Genomic DNA, 14,111 nt, shown 5'->3' with positions numbered 1-14,111 from the left:
AATCCGGTCTGGGGATTCAACTTGTAGTTTGGCATTGAGGCTTTAAACTGTCTTCGGCTTGGAGGTGGGGCTTCACCAGGGACCTGCGCCTCCTGCTGCTCTCAACAGTGAGCTAGGATCATGCCAGCGCACTCCAGCCTGGGTAACACACGGATACCCCATCTCAAAAACAAACAAACAAAAGACTGAAGTGGAAGCAGGTTCCTCAGGGCAGAGCCAGGTTTCAGGTACAGCAGGAGGGGAAGAGAATGGAAAAGAGGTTGAGGAAATGGTGAATTTTGCTGATGATATTCCCAAGTTCCAGAAAGTTCCAGATGGCACAGTAGAAGAGTTTTTGGAGTTAGTGAAGAGTGAGAAGTGTCTACTCTGACTGACGTAAGTACAGAATTTGAGGGCAGGATATTGGTGAGGGCCCTTGGGAGCTTGGAGAACTAAGCCTGGAAAACAACAGCAAGGTCATTGCCAAATTCATAGCACAGAAATGGACTTGTGAAGACACCACTGCTGTAGCTGGGTGCTGAGGACCTCGGGGCCTGCACCATCCCTGCCAGCCGGGGACCCTGGCCGCTGCTGCTGCTGCTGGCCTTGAAACCACTGACTGACACCCTTCTCCTCTGGCCTGTTTCCCTCACCTGCTCCCACTGTAAAGGCTGGGCTGGTGCGCCTGAGTTGCTGAGTCGAACTCACAGGCCTTCGTCCTCACTTCCAGGCAGGCTGGGGAGTGGGCACACGGCATTTCCAAATTCTATAGTCGATGCGGTTCTTCCTTGTACCAACATTCATAAGGCGGGCATGCGTTATGGGGTTTTTATTACAACCACAGAGCTTCCTCTCGGTCATATAAGCAGAAAGGGGCTTATTATAGGACATTAACAGCTCACAGAATCTCAGGGAGGACAAGAGATGCAGTTTTGGAAACTATATAGCCAAGAACAGCACAGTGACCGCAGGCCACCCTTGGTGCAATTTTAACAAAGCTACCGCTGTGCCCCAGCACGGGCACCAAGTACACTCAGGACCAGAGTGGAGAAGCCCCATCACAGCCTCCCCAGAAAAACTAGAGGCTGCTGCTTCTGCCTTTGCTGAAAGAAAGTTCCCGTGCACACAGCTGTGGCGTTGGGCTGCCCATCTCCATCTCCAAATCCCTGGCGAGTGTGTGCCCCAATTGGCAGAGCCCGTGCACCTGGCCAGCATTAAGGGCGCCTGGACAACATGTTGTTTGTGGATTCTACTGTGAGAGGGTAGAACTCAAAACAGTAGTAGCTCTCAAACAGTGAGAACTATCAAAATAGAAGGTGTTCCAAGGATGTTGTGTATCTCTGAAGCAGAACTTCATCACTGCCAGGTGGAATTTTCTCTTCTCCCTCCCTTCCTTCCTTTCTTCCCCCCTTCCTTCCTTCCTTTCCTTCCTTCCTCACTTTTCCTTTCCTTCCTTCCTTCTCTTCCTTCCTTCCTTCCTTTCTCTCTCTCTCTCTCTTTCTCTCTTTCTCTTCTCTCTTCTCTTCTTTTCTTTCGTTTTCTGAGACAGAATCTTGCTGTGTTTCCCAGGCTGGAGTGTAGTGGCATGATCTTGGCTTACTGCAACTTCTGCTTCCTGGGTTCAAGCAATTCTCCTACCTCAGCCTCCCAAGTAGCTGGGATTACAGGTGTGTGCCACCACGCCCAGATAATTTTTGTGTTTTTAGTGGAGATGGGGTTTCCCCATGTTGGCCAGGCTGGTCTCCAACTCTTGACCTCGGGTCACCCATCTGCCTCAGTCTCCCAAAGTGCTGGGATTACAGGCGTGAGCCACCATGCCCAGGTGGAATTTTCTGTATGTAAGAAAACATTAGATGTTGGGAAGCCAGAAAATGACAAATAAGAAAAATGGCAAGTAGCCACCACCACTATTCCCAATCTCATTCTTTTCACTGCCCCAGAAGCCACGAGCCACTACTATTTGAATGCATTATTCCACTAAAATGGAAGATTCTTGATGGCCCCTATATTTGTCTGATCTATTTAACAATTGTTTCCAAGTGCCTAGAACAGTGCCTGGCACATAGAAGGTGCTTGATACATATTTGTTGATGGAATTAAAGACACTCGTTCATTTACTGCATTGAAAAAAGGACAAAACTTCAAGTGGTTTGTAGTTTTAGAAAACTGCCAGAGGTAGCTTTACTTTGAACTCGATTAAAGTATCTACAGTAGAGAGAAGCAGCAGTGTAAATTCTTCCCTCTCAAACCCTAGTGGTTAAACAGATTTTATAAAGTAGGGTTGGACAATCAAGGACTAGCAGGAAGTGAGGGAAGGCATAGGAATGGCAGGAAACCCAAAATAAACCTTAATGAGGTCACTGTACGTTCATTATGAATTTGGTGATTGAAATCAGGTGTAATTTATAAATTTTCACTACTACATTAGCCATCTTTTATGATTCATGCTATCACCTAAAACATATTTCATAAATATTAAAATTAGAAGACACAGGGGTTAGGATTTACATTTCAAAAAGCCACCCAGTAAGCGCTTATCTCTCTACCTTAGTAGCAGAAAACACAGGAGAAGCACGACCCATGAAAAAGGGCAAAGTGCAGTGAAACGCAATCAAGACCTTTAATCTTTGTCTAAGCAATTCATCCAGAAAGTTCTGTAACTCACAAGGCATTATAAAACATTCCACACCAGAGCTATTTACAGGTTAACCGCTCCTGAATAAATACAAGTTCATGTGATAGCTTCATGGCTTTCTCTTAACCAGAGAGGAAAGTAAAACTCATATTTCTACGTTTTTAAATTTTTCATCTCAAAAGGGGGCTTTATGAAATCTAGTTCCGTAGGTATGTTGTTCCTCTACACTTTACTGCTTGTATAAATATACTTATGTATTCATAAGCAATACTGTGCTAGATGCAGAATTCAGATGCAGACTACAGAAATCACTGTAGCTATTTTAAACAGAAAGAGAAGAAAGGGATTTAACATGAGAGACTACAAGCCTACAAAATCTTTGAACAGAATGGAGGAGTGAGCTCCAGACTGGGCCTTTAGGAATAACTCCCAGAAAACACCACCACAGAACTAGAAGCTACTATCTCTGCCTCAATCAGCGGGCCACCACTAGAAACATGAACATATGGTTTGGCTGGGAGCCAGGGATCTGGAAGCAACTCCGTGGTCTCGGGACTGAGCCACTGAGTCAATGGGGATGCCAGTTTGTAAGATAGGGAACACACTAGGAGGAACAGGCGTGGGAAGTAGAAATGGAGCAAGAGTTCCGTTTTAGCCATGATAAATTTGAGATGCCTGTTAGACGCTCAAGAGAAGATACTGAGTAAGAAGTTGGATTGACGTTGAGTAAGATGTTGAGTAAGAAATTGGCAAGTCCGGAGCCCAGAGGAAACTCTAAGCTGGAGATTTAATATTTTTTTTCTTATTTTTTAGAAGTAGAGTCTTGCTCTGTCACCCAGGCTGGAGTGCAGTGGCACAGTCATGGCTCACTGCAGCCTCCACTTCCTGGGCTAAAGTGATCTTCCCACCTCAGCCTCCTGAATAGCAGAGACTACTGGCATTCATCACCATGCGTAGCTAGTATTTTATTTTTATTTTTTATAGAAAGGAGGTCTTGCTTTGTTGCCCAGGCTTGTCTCTAACTCCTGACCTCAAGCAATTCTCCCACCTCAGCCTCCCAAAGTGCTGGGATTACAGGTGTGTGCCACCATGCCCAATCTGGAGATTTAAGAGGTTTCATACGATATAGGTCAGGCTGCAATTTGCTTTCTATTTTTTAAATTCAATTATACCTTTGAGATCAACTAACTTCATGAGAACTAGCTTACTGTATTCCGTTCTCTGCCAATCTTTCAGCCTTCAAATCCAGAGTAATCTAGCTCCTACCACAAAGGACCCACAAAAAGTGTTCTGAAACATCCAGTGTCATCCAAATTCAAAATTGGACAGTTTTTTTTTTTTTTCAGTTCTTCCTGTAACATTTGGCAGTGTTGGACACTCTCTGCTTCTTTGACAAGAATCTCAGAACACACTAATAACTGCTCCAGGCAGGAGCCTAGAAGAGGTTACCAAGCTAGAGAAGGAAGCAACAGCATAGCTTGCCAAGAGCAAACAGCCCAGAGGAAACCCATGGCTCTGGTCAATCCTGTTGTTGATTGCTGGATCCAGAGACTGTTGTAGACCTCCCAGTTACAGTGAGGTATCTGAAAACCTCTCCTGAGGTTCTTGAAGCTCCCGTGGTGGAGGGTATCTTGGATAAATCCACAGAGACACATTCAAGAGTAAATTCTCCACTGTTGGAGACCTCACTCACTCTGTTTGGTCTTCACCAAAGACATGGTTTTTAATTAATGGAGCTGCACTGCAACAGCTCAAGGACTCCCAGCCAAAGTTCTAGTTTTTCTAGGAACATAAATGAGCCAATAGTGTGGAAATCGGTGATTAAAACAAACCTCGTACATTTTAGACAGAATTATTACAAGTAGTATGTACAAAAGGAAAATAATAGCATACATTTTAGTCCTTCTAAGCCACATTCCACAAGAGGTTGAAATCGAAGTATTCTGGCCTGGCATACCATAGCTGGAACATCATATTTTATTCTAGAAACACAATTGCCTTGGCAAAGAAGAGCGTGCTAGGAAAGTCACTGGGTATGCCTCCTCCCTGCCGCCCCAACACGGTCTTATGTTCTGAATCTAGAAGTCACTGGATACGCCGACACACACACGCATACACACATACACATGGTCTTATGTTCTGAATCTAGAAAAGCCACTGGATGTGCTGACACATAGACACACACACACACACACACACACACACACACACACACACGAGCGCGCGCGCGCGCGGTCTGTGGCCTCTTTTCCAGGCATACCAGGTCCGGCAACTCCGCAGGGAGATGTCAGCCCGTCCAGGAAGGCCCGGGCCTGGGTTTGCCTCTTCAAGCAGTTACTGCAGGGGCGTGGGGAGGGGACATATGAGACTTTGGACTTTCCTTTGAGACGGTAGAAGGCATTACACCCGGAGGCGAGATTCTAGCCTGGGGTCCCCGCCTTTCCGGTCCCCTCTACCTCTCCCTGACTCCCTTTCCCATGCCCCTCCCCCTGCCTCTTTCTCGGCCGGCAGCGTCCAGCCTTAACCCGGGCAGGGGGCGGAGCCAGGTTAAGGGAGCTGGGGAGGAGGCGGGGCCAGGGCAGGGGCGGGGCAGAGCCGGGCCAAGTTGGGCGGGTCCTGCGCCCGGGACCCGGGTTAGCTGCGTGTCCGCGTGAGAGGCTGCAGATCCGCCGCCATGGCGCTGCTGCGCGGCGGTGTTCGACCTTGACGGGGTGCTGGCTCTGCCAGCGGTCTTCGGCGTCCTCGGCCGCACGGAGGAGGCCCTGGCGCTGCCCAGGTAAGGGGGCCCAGCGCGACCGCCGCAGTGGGTCGGGGCCTCAGGAGGCAGGCCGGGCTGGGCTTGCAGCCCTGCTTTCAGATGGCTCCTGTGCCGGAGCCCTGCGATTCATGCGAATCATGAAACTGAAGACCTGGCCCTGAAGTCCCAGTGAGGATGAGGTGATCCGTTGTCTTTCTAAACGTTCATAATTAAACCTTGCTAAGGACTCCAGAATTGCTTTCTGTGAACTTTTCCAAAAGGGAGAGGAGTTACTCACGGAGCTTTCTACTGCTGCTGCGTCCTGTCTAATGGTGTGGCGCTTAAACATGCGCGCTGAGATTCAGGAAAGAAGAAAGTTCTCTCCCCCGGTGTGGGTTGCCGGTTTACTTGTTGTGTAATAGGAAACTGCAGCAACCGCCCAAAGCCACATCACTGGGAAATGGTAGATGGGGTGTGCAGAGTGAGAGTTCAGGGACTTGGGAAAATACCTGTTCTACTACATGAAAAAAACAGCCCACCAGAATCTGAAGCTGTTTATACAATATGGTTTCAACTATGGAAGAAAGGTACATGCAGAAAAATGCGTGGAAGAAGTAGGCCAAAGTACATCAAATGGGATGAGGAATAATGTAATGATTTTCTTTCTCTCTCTCTTTTTTTTTTTTTATAGTTTCCAACTTTTAAATTAACAAACAATGTATTATTCCTACATTCAGAAAGAAGTACACTTATTTATAAAGTGAAAAAAGAAGATCAGGCATGGAAGCCATTGTTCATATCCTCCTTTTACATATGAGGAAACTGAGGCACAGAAAGAAACCAGCTTTCCAGATCGCATAGCTGTTAAAGAGCAGAGCCAGAAATCCAACCTCAGCAGTCCATGTCTGGAGCCTTTGCTTTTAATATAGTAAGGAAGATGAGATGGCAAGAAGCTTGAGGGAAAGGCCTGTAATCTCTGTGCTTTGGGAGGCTAAGGCAGGAGGATCACTTGAGGCTGAGAGTTCAAGACCAGCCTGGGCAAAATAGCAAGACCATGTCGTTCCAAAAATAAAAATAAAATTAGCTAGACATTAGTGCATGCATGTAGCCCCAGCTACTTGGGAGGCTAAGGCAGGAGGATTGCTTGAGCCCAGGAGTTTGAGGCTGTAGTTGTGTCCAGAGTTGGTTCCTACTGGTGGGTTCGTGGTCTCACTGACTTCAGGAATGGAGCCATGGACCTTTGTGGTGAGTGTTACAGCTTTTAAAGATGGCATGGATCCAAAGAGTGAGTGGTAGCAAGGTTTATTGTGAAGAGGAAAAGGACAAAGCTTCCACAGCATGGAAGGGGACCTGAGCAGGCTGCCGCTACTGGCCGGGGTGGCCAGCTTTTATTCCCTTATTCTCCCCTCCCATGTTCCATTTGTGTCCTATCAGAGTGCCCTTTTTTCAGTCCTCCCTGTGATTAGCTACGTTTAAAATCCTGCTGATTGGTGCATTTTACAGAGCACTGATTGGTGCATTTTATAATCCTCTTGTAAGACAGGAAATTTCCCCAAGTCCCCACTCCACCAAGGAAGTCCAGCTGGCCTCACCTCTCAATCCCCCCTCCTTACAGGACACGCCACCTGCTATTGGGAACTAGGTGATGACTGCTCTAGCTACTTCCTGCTGGATAGGGGCAAAGAAGGGGCCCTGCAGTTGTAGTGTCCTGCAGAGGGGAACTCTCTAGGCCAGTCAAAGGGCCAGTGGGTCGGTCCAGGGTCCTTGGTAGAAGTTGTGAGTTGAGCTCATTTGGGATTCCGTTTGTAAGACCATCTGTAGCTTGATGGCCTCCATCCTGGAAGAAACGAATTTGACAAGGAGGTTAAAAATACAGGGACTGAAGGCGAGTAATAGCAAGATGGCTGTCGGGGACCTAGAAAGGGGAGAAGCCATGTCACCCAACTCCAGAGGTTGGTATAAGAGTTTGAAAGGCCTTGTCTGATTTCAGAAGCATTTTCCTGTAAATGCCAAGGGGTGTCTTGTACTATCCCGGACTGGTTAGTGTGAAAACAACATTCTTCCCCTAAGAAGGTGCAAAGTCCTACTCTCTCAGCAGTGAGGAGGTCTAGGCCTCGGCGGTTTTAGAGAGTCACTGCTGCCAAAGAGTCTATTTGGGATTGTAGAGTAAGGATAGATTTATTTCTTGCAAACTGCCTGAGGAATCCTTTGAGAGTGTGTGGTAGTAGGATAATGAAGTCGTTAAACTGGCTCTACTGGTTCCTGTAGCTGTGACCATTCCTAGCCCTATAAGTAGGGGTATTAGTTGTATGGCCCTGTGCTGACTGACTTGAGCTTTGAGGGGTACTGATAGGGTCTGATTTCCTGGGGCAATGTCAGTGTTGGGACTTAGGAAGACTAAGGTGCAGGTGCCTGTCCAGTTGGTGGGGAGGCAGATATAGGTTGAAGTTCCACATAAGAATGTGCCTTGGCTGGGTAGACACTGGTTGTGTATGTTGAAAAGGTGGGTGAGTTTGTTGTTTTCATTTTCCTACACTCCTAGAGTACTTGCCAAGGTAGCTCCCATGAGCGGCTGGAAAGGGGTGTTGGGAGCAAACTGAGTGACTCCCTGTGTTCTGTTTTCCCCTTGGAGAAAAAAATGTTTTGTATCTACTAGGAACCATTCAAGAGAGTAATTGAAAGAGGGTTACGAAGGCATTCACTAGTGGTGGGGGCGCTGCTGCAGGGGGTCCGGGGTGAATGGTCATGCAGGGAGTATGTTTGCCATTACAAAACCTGGACTGTTTGTTAAGCAGGGAGGAGGTCATGATTTTGGGGGGCCCTGAGAAGCAGACAAGCCATCTGAATGGAGCTGTTTGGGTGACGCGGGAGTTTATGATCAGTTGGGGCTTGAAGTTATAGGATGTAATTACACTGATGGGATAGCAGGTGCCCCAGGGGCAGGCCTGATAACAGGTTGCGTTGGATGCATAAAGGGCCTTGGAAAGTTAAGACGGTATTCATGGTTACAGGGTCTTGTGTGGGCTCTTCCTAAAGATTGTGGTCTCCTGGCACAGTGAAGGTGATATTGTCTCCCTAGCACCCTGGAAATTCCCTGATTTACCGTGGCTTTAAAAGCCGGACCATTGTCACTTTGTAAGCTTTGGGGAAGCCCAAATCTAGGAATTATTTCATGAATTAGGACTTTAACCACTTCTTGAGCCTTCTCTGTCTTTCAGGGGAAGGCTTCTATCCAATTTGTAAAGGTATCAACACAGACCAACAAGTATTGAAATCCCCTTGACTTAGGCATATGGGTGAAGTCTAACTGCCAGTCCTCGAGGGGCCTTATGATGGACCAAGGGATTATTCCTTTGGCACACCTCACAGGTTTTGACTACTTGTTGGACGGTCTGGAGGAGATTTGGCCCTATAAATAGGGATTTGACCATTTGATGAGTGTTCTCAATACCCATATGAAAAGTTTGGTGGAGGTTCCTAAGTATTTTCCACTGGCCGGCTTCGGGTATGAGTACCTTTCCCTCTTCTGTCATTAACCACCTAGAGGGGAGAACACTATGCGCCTGTGAAAGTCCTCATTCTGTTTTGGTTGGGGAATAATGGGGCTTAATCTTTTGGAGAGCCTTGTTCCATACCAAGGGTCCTTCCTAGGTATTTCTAATGGAAGGTTCCACCTGGCAGCAATTTTGGCCTTAGCGTCTGCCTGTTTCCTTCTGCCTTTTCTCCTTCACCTTTTTGATGGCTTTGGCAGTGTAAGACTGCCACCACCTCCTTGGGTTTTTGCACTACCTGCAATAACTCCATGATTTCCTAGTGGTATTTAATGGGGGTTCCCCCAGAAGTTAGGAACTCCCTTTCTTTCCATATTGCAGCATGAGCATGTAGGATTTGATAAGTATACTTGCTATCTGTATGCACATTTATTTTTTTTCCTTTCCTAGTTCTAAGGCTCGGGTAAGTGCCACGAGTTCTGCTAACTGGGCACTGGTCCCTGGGGAAAGAGGCTTACTTTCAAGTACTGTTACATCACTAACTATGGCATAACCTGCCCTTCGTATCTCATTCTCCACAGATGGACTTCCATCAGTATATAGGTTAAGGTCAGGATTAGCTAAGGGGACTTCTAAGAGATCCTCTTGGCTGGCATAAGTTTGGGCTACAATTTGTTGGCAGTCGTGCTTGATTGGTTCCCCATCCTCTGGCAGAAAAGTAGCAGAGTTCAGGGTCACACACGTGCATATTTGAAGCATCAGTCCCTCAAGGAGTAGCGCCTGGTATCTAAGCAGTCGGTTGTCTGATAGTGATAAATTTCCTTTGGCACCTAGTATGCCATTTACATCATGAGTAGTCCAGACGGTGAGATCTTTTCTTTGTATTATTTTGATAGCTTCTGATACTAAGATGGCCACTGCCACAACTACCCATAAACAGTGAGGCCAGCCTTTTGCCACTACATCAATTTCCTTACTTATGTATGCCACTGGTTGTGGGGTTGTCCCATGAGTCTGAGTAAGGACTCCAAGAGCTATTGCCACTCTCTCTGTGATATATAAAGAAAAGTCTTGTCCTTTGGGAAGGCTTAAATCTGGAGCTTGTACTAGGGCCTGTTTTAAGGTTTTGAAGGCTGGGTCTGCCTCTGGTTCCCATTCTACTAGATGAGTACTTGCCCTCTGGGTCTTCTTGATTAAAGAGTGACCTGGCCATCTCGCTGTATCCGGGAATCCATAGTCGGCAAAAGCTGGTGATCCCAAGGAACCCCCGCAACTGTTTTAATGTCTTAGGGCAAGGACAAGGCAGTATAGGCTGTATTCGCTCTTTGCTGAGAGTGCTGGTTCCTCTGGCTAAGATTAGGCCTAGATATTTGATTTGTTGTAGGCAGAGCTGGGCCTTCAATTTAGATGCTGTGTACCCTTGATTAGCTAGAAAGTTCAAGAGATCTAGAGTAGCCTGCTGGCATGAGGCTTCCAAACTGGTAACCATAAGCAAATCATCCACATACTGAAGGACCAGAGTGCCTCAACTTGAGAAGTGGCCTAGATCTTGGGCCAGTGCCTGACCAAACAGATGAGGACTGTCCCTAAACCCTTGAGGCAAGACTGTCCATGTAAGTTGGGATGTGTGGTCTGTGGGATCTTCAAAGGCAAAGAGAAACTGGGAGTCAGATTGCAGGGGAATACAGAAGAAGGCATCTTTGAGGTCCAGAACAGTGAACCATTCTCCTTCCTCTGGTATTTGAGAGAGCAGGGTATAGGGGTTGGGTACAGCTGGATATAGAGGAATTTCTGCCTCATTGATCAGTCTAAGATCTCGTACTAGTCTCCACTGAATATTTGGTTTTTGTACTCCTAGAATTGGCATGTTGCAGGGACTGCAGTGTTTTCTTACTAAGCCTTGAACTTTTAAATGTCTAAAAATACCCTGTAATCCTTTATGAGCTTCATGCCTTAAGGGATATTGCCTTTGATAAGGAAAAGTGGTGGGGTCTTTTAGCCTGATTTGGACTGGGCAGGCATTTTTGCCCTTCCGAATTGTCCTTCCAATGCCCGGACTTCAGGGTTGATTCCCTCCTCATGTAGGGGACGACAAATGGGTAACTTGTTCCCCATATTTATATAGATGATACATCTAGCTTTGGTTAATATGTCCCTCCCTAATAAGGGTGTGGGACTTTCAGGTATAACAAGAAAGGCGTGTGAAAAGAGAAAAGTCTCCCAATTACAACTGAGAAGGTGGGAGAAATACTTGGTTACAGGCTGTCCCATGATTCCTTGGATGGTAAAGGACCTTGAGGACAGCCATCCGGGGCAGGAGATTAACACTGAGAAGGCTGCACCTGTGTCCAGGAGGAAGTCAATTTCTTGGCCCTCAGTGGTTAAACTTACCCAGGGCTCAGTGAGGGTGATGACATGAGCTGGTGCTTGCCCCAGGCACCCTCAGTCCTGTTGTTGGATCGTCTGGTTGGGGGCTTCTGGCCCTGAGAACCTTTGTCCTCTGGGGCAGTGTGCCTTCCAGTGATTGCCTTGGCATAGTGGACATGGGTGAGGGAGCAGCTTGTTTCTTGTTGGACAATGTTTTTTAAAGTGTCCTTGCAAACCACACTGATAACAAGCCCTACTGGGTGATTGGCCTGCTCCATTTTCTGTCTTCCCTGAACCACCAAGGTTTGTGTGTCTGAGGGCCATGACTAAGGCTGCAGCCTTTCTCTTATCTCGCTTTTCCTTTTCGGCCTGTTCCTCTTGGTCCCTATTATAGAACACTGAGGGTGCCAGTTTAATAATGCCTCCAAATTTTGTTCAGGGCCCAAGGATAGCTTTTGGAGCTTTCTCCTGATATCTGCGGCTGATTGGCAATAAACTTATCTTTTAGGATCAATTGACCCTCAAGGGGGTCGGGTGACAGCGGAGTATATTTTCTTAAGGCCTCCCATAGCCACTCAAGGAAGGTAGGATTTGCTTCCTTTCCCTGAGTTATGGTGGACGTCATTTAATAATTCATAAGGAGAATTTTTCCTAATTCTCCTTAGTCCTCTTAGAACACAGGTTAACAGATGTTTGCAACTCCCATCCCCATGATCTGAGTCTAGATCCCAGTGGGGATCCATACTGGGGACGGCTTGCTGACCGGTAGGGAATTTCTCCCTTTCTTCAGCTGTCATTCTATCGTTTACTTGACTAAGATACCAGGTATCTTCAAACTCTCAGGCTGCAGCTAGAGCTGCATTCTTTTCATTAAAGGGCAGGGTTTGATCTGACAATAGCATGACATCTCTCCAAATGAGGTCAGAGGTTTGCCCTAGTCCCTGTAGGACATCTGTATACCTATCAGGATCATCTGAAAACTTCCCCAGGTCTACTTTGATCTGCTTTAAATCAGAGAGGGAGAAGGGGACATGTACCCAGGTTGGGCCAAATTCCCCTCCCCCTACAGCTTGAAGAGGACATAACTGACAGCCCGGGGGTTTTATGGTCCCTTGGAGATTTCTTTGCTTGTTTCCTTCTGGGTGGGGGAGATTAGAGGAGGCTCATCATTAACAGGAAGAGGAGCTGTAGGGAGGCTAGGATATGGAGGTAAGCTGAGAGGACCTCCTGTGGAATGTAAATTGCAAGTTTTGCGTAGTTGTGGATTATCCTTTAATGAAAAGAAAACCTGGACGTAAGGTATTTAACTCCATTTGCCTTCCCTCTTACAGAAAAGGTCAAGCACCAGGATAGTATTGTAATTTATACTTCCCTCAGGTGAACAATTTTCCCCATCAGAGAGAGAATATTGGGGCCAGGCCATAGTGCAGAAAAAAAAATAAGCTGCTTCATTTTCAGAGTTTGTGGGTCAAATTAGTCCCAATGGCTTAGGATGTATTTCAAGGGTGAGCTTGTTGATGCCTGAGTGTTTCTCATCTGAAAGTAAAATACCACCTGCAGTTTTGGTCTGCTCCCCACCCCCACCCTACCCAAGAACCTGCAATGGTCTCTGAGTCCTGCTCTTCCAAATAGTTGCACTCACCGAAGCAGCAGCAGAAACACTTGTTTTCCTTCCAGACCACAAAGAGGACCGAGGAAGGTCGGATTTAGTGAAGGTCGGATTTAGTGGCCCTTACCAATGCGTTCTCGAAAACCTGCATCCTTGCCTTTCCTAGAAAGCCTGACACCCGTGTCTTTAGTCTGACAGCCATGCTACTTGCTTTTAACTGGATGACAGGTGCCCAGTGTTTAGCCCCCGAATTCTAAGGAAAAATAGGACAGAATAGCAAGCAAAAGGGATCTGATGGTACTCACTGCATGGTAATATCCTGGACGAGCCACCAAGATATGTTTGGAGTTGGTTCCTGCTGGTGGGTTCGTGATCTCGCTGACTTCAAGAATGAAGCCGCGGGCATTTGCGGTGAGTGTTACTGCTCTTAAAGATGGCACAGACCCAAAGAGTGAGCGGTAGCAAGGCTTATTGTGAAGAGCAAAAGGACAGAACTTCCACAGTGTAGAAGAGGACCCGAGCAGGTTGCCACTGCTGGCTGGGGTGGCCAGCTTTCATTCTCTTATTATCCCCTCCCATGTCCGTTTCTGTCCTATCAGAGTGCCCTTTTCTCAATCTTCCCCGCTACTTTTAGAATCCTGCTGATTGGTGCATTGTACAGAGCACTGATTGGTGCGTTTTACAGAGTGCTAATTGGTGCATTTTACAATCCTCTTGTAAGACAGGAAAGTTCCCCCAGTCCCCAGAAGTCCAGCTGGCCTCACGTCTCACAATGAGTGATTTGCGAGTTGGGCAGCCCCCAGAATCACAGCAGATTTACAGAGACTTCCATGCAGCCAGGTGGTAGAAGATTTACAGACAAAAAAATGGGAATGACCTACAGAAATTGGAAGTGAGGTACGGAATAGCCAGATTAGTTACAGCTTAGCATTTGCCTTATTTCAACACAGTTTGAACACTCAGCAGTGTATGAATGGTTGAAGTACAGCCACTCGGATTGGCGAAGATTCAGCTTTTGTTACAGGTGCTACTCCTAAGTTAGGGTTTCAGTCTTGTCTACCTATTAAGCTAGGTTGGAGTTCGTCTACAAGGACTCAAATATAGAAATACAGAGTCCTTCTCAGGCCATATTTAGTTTGTCTGTTTACACAGCTCACTCTCTGCCTTTAGCTAATTACTTCTTGAAGTCATTGGCTAGGTGGGCTCTAGACTAACTGAAGCCACGTAGCCATAAAATGCCATACACTGGACACCATAACTCACACCCTATAATTCAACAGTGTGTCAAAGTCA

General features: G+C 46.8%; 1 protein-coding gene across 2 annotated transcripts in view; it reads left to right on the top strand.

Annotated features, from left to right (window-relative positions):
* The first annotated feature begins 4,875 nt into the window (after nucleotides 1-4,875).
* The window catches only part of EPHX2 (epoxide hydrolase 2), a 58,706-nt gene continuing 49,470 nt past the window's right edge, over nucleotides 4,876-14,111 (top strand). The window contains exon 1 of one of the 2 annotated variants that reach the window (XM_017885158.1): nucleotides 4,876-5,390. The gene's annotated coding sequence lies outside the window, so the exon portion shown is untranslated. The remainder of the gene's footprint in view (nucleotides 5,391-14,111) is intronic. The other variant, XM_017885160.1, reaches the window with a different exon arrangement.

This window comes from Rhinopithecus bieti, unplaced genomic scaffold (genome assembly GCF_001698545.2).
Source record: "Rhinopithecus bieti isolate Rb0 unplaced genomic scaffold, ASM169854v2 scaffold_315, whole genome shotgun sequence".
Lineage (NCBI taxonomy): Eukaryota > Metazoa > Chordata > Mammalia > Primates > Cercopithecidae > Rhinopithecus > Rhinopithecus bieti.
Note: the sequence above shows the minus strand (reverse complement) of the source record. Positions and strands in the feature narration are given on the sequence as shown.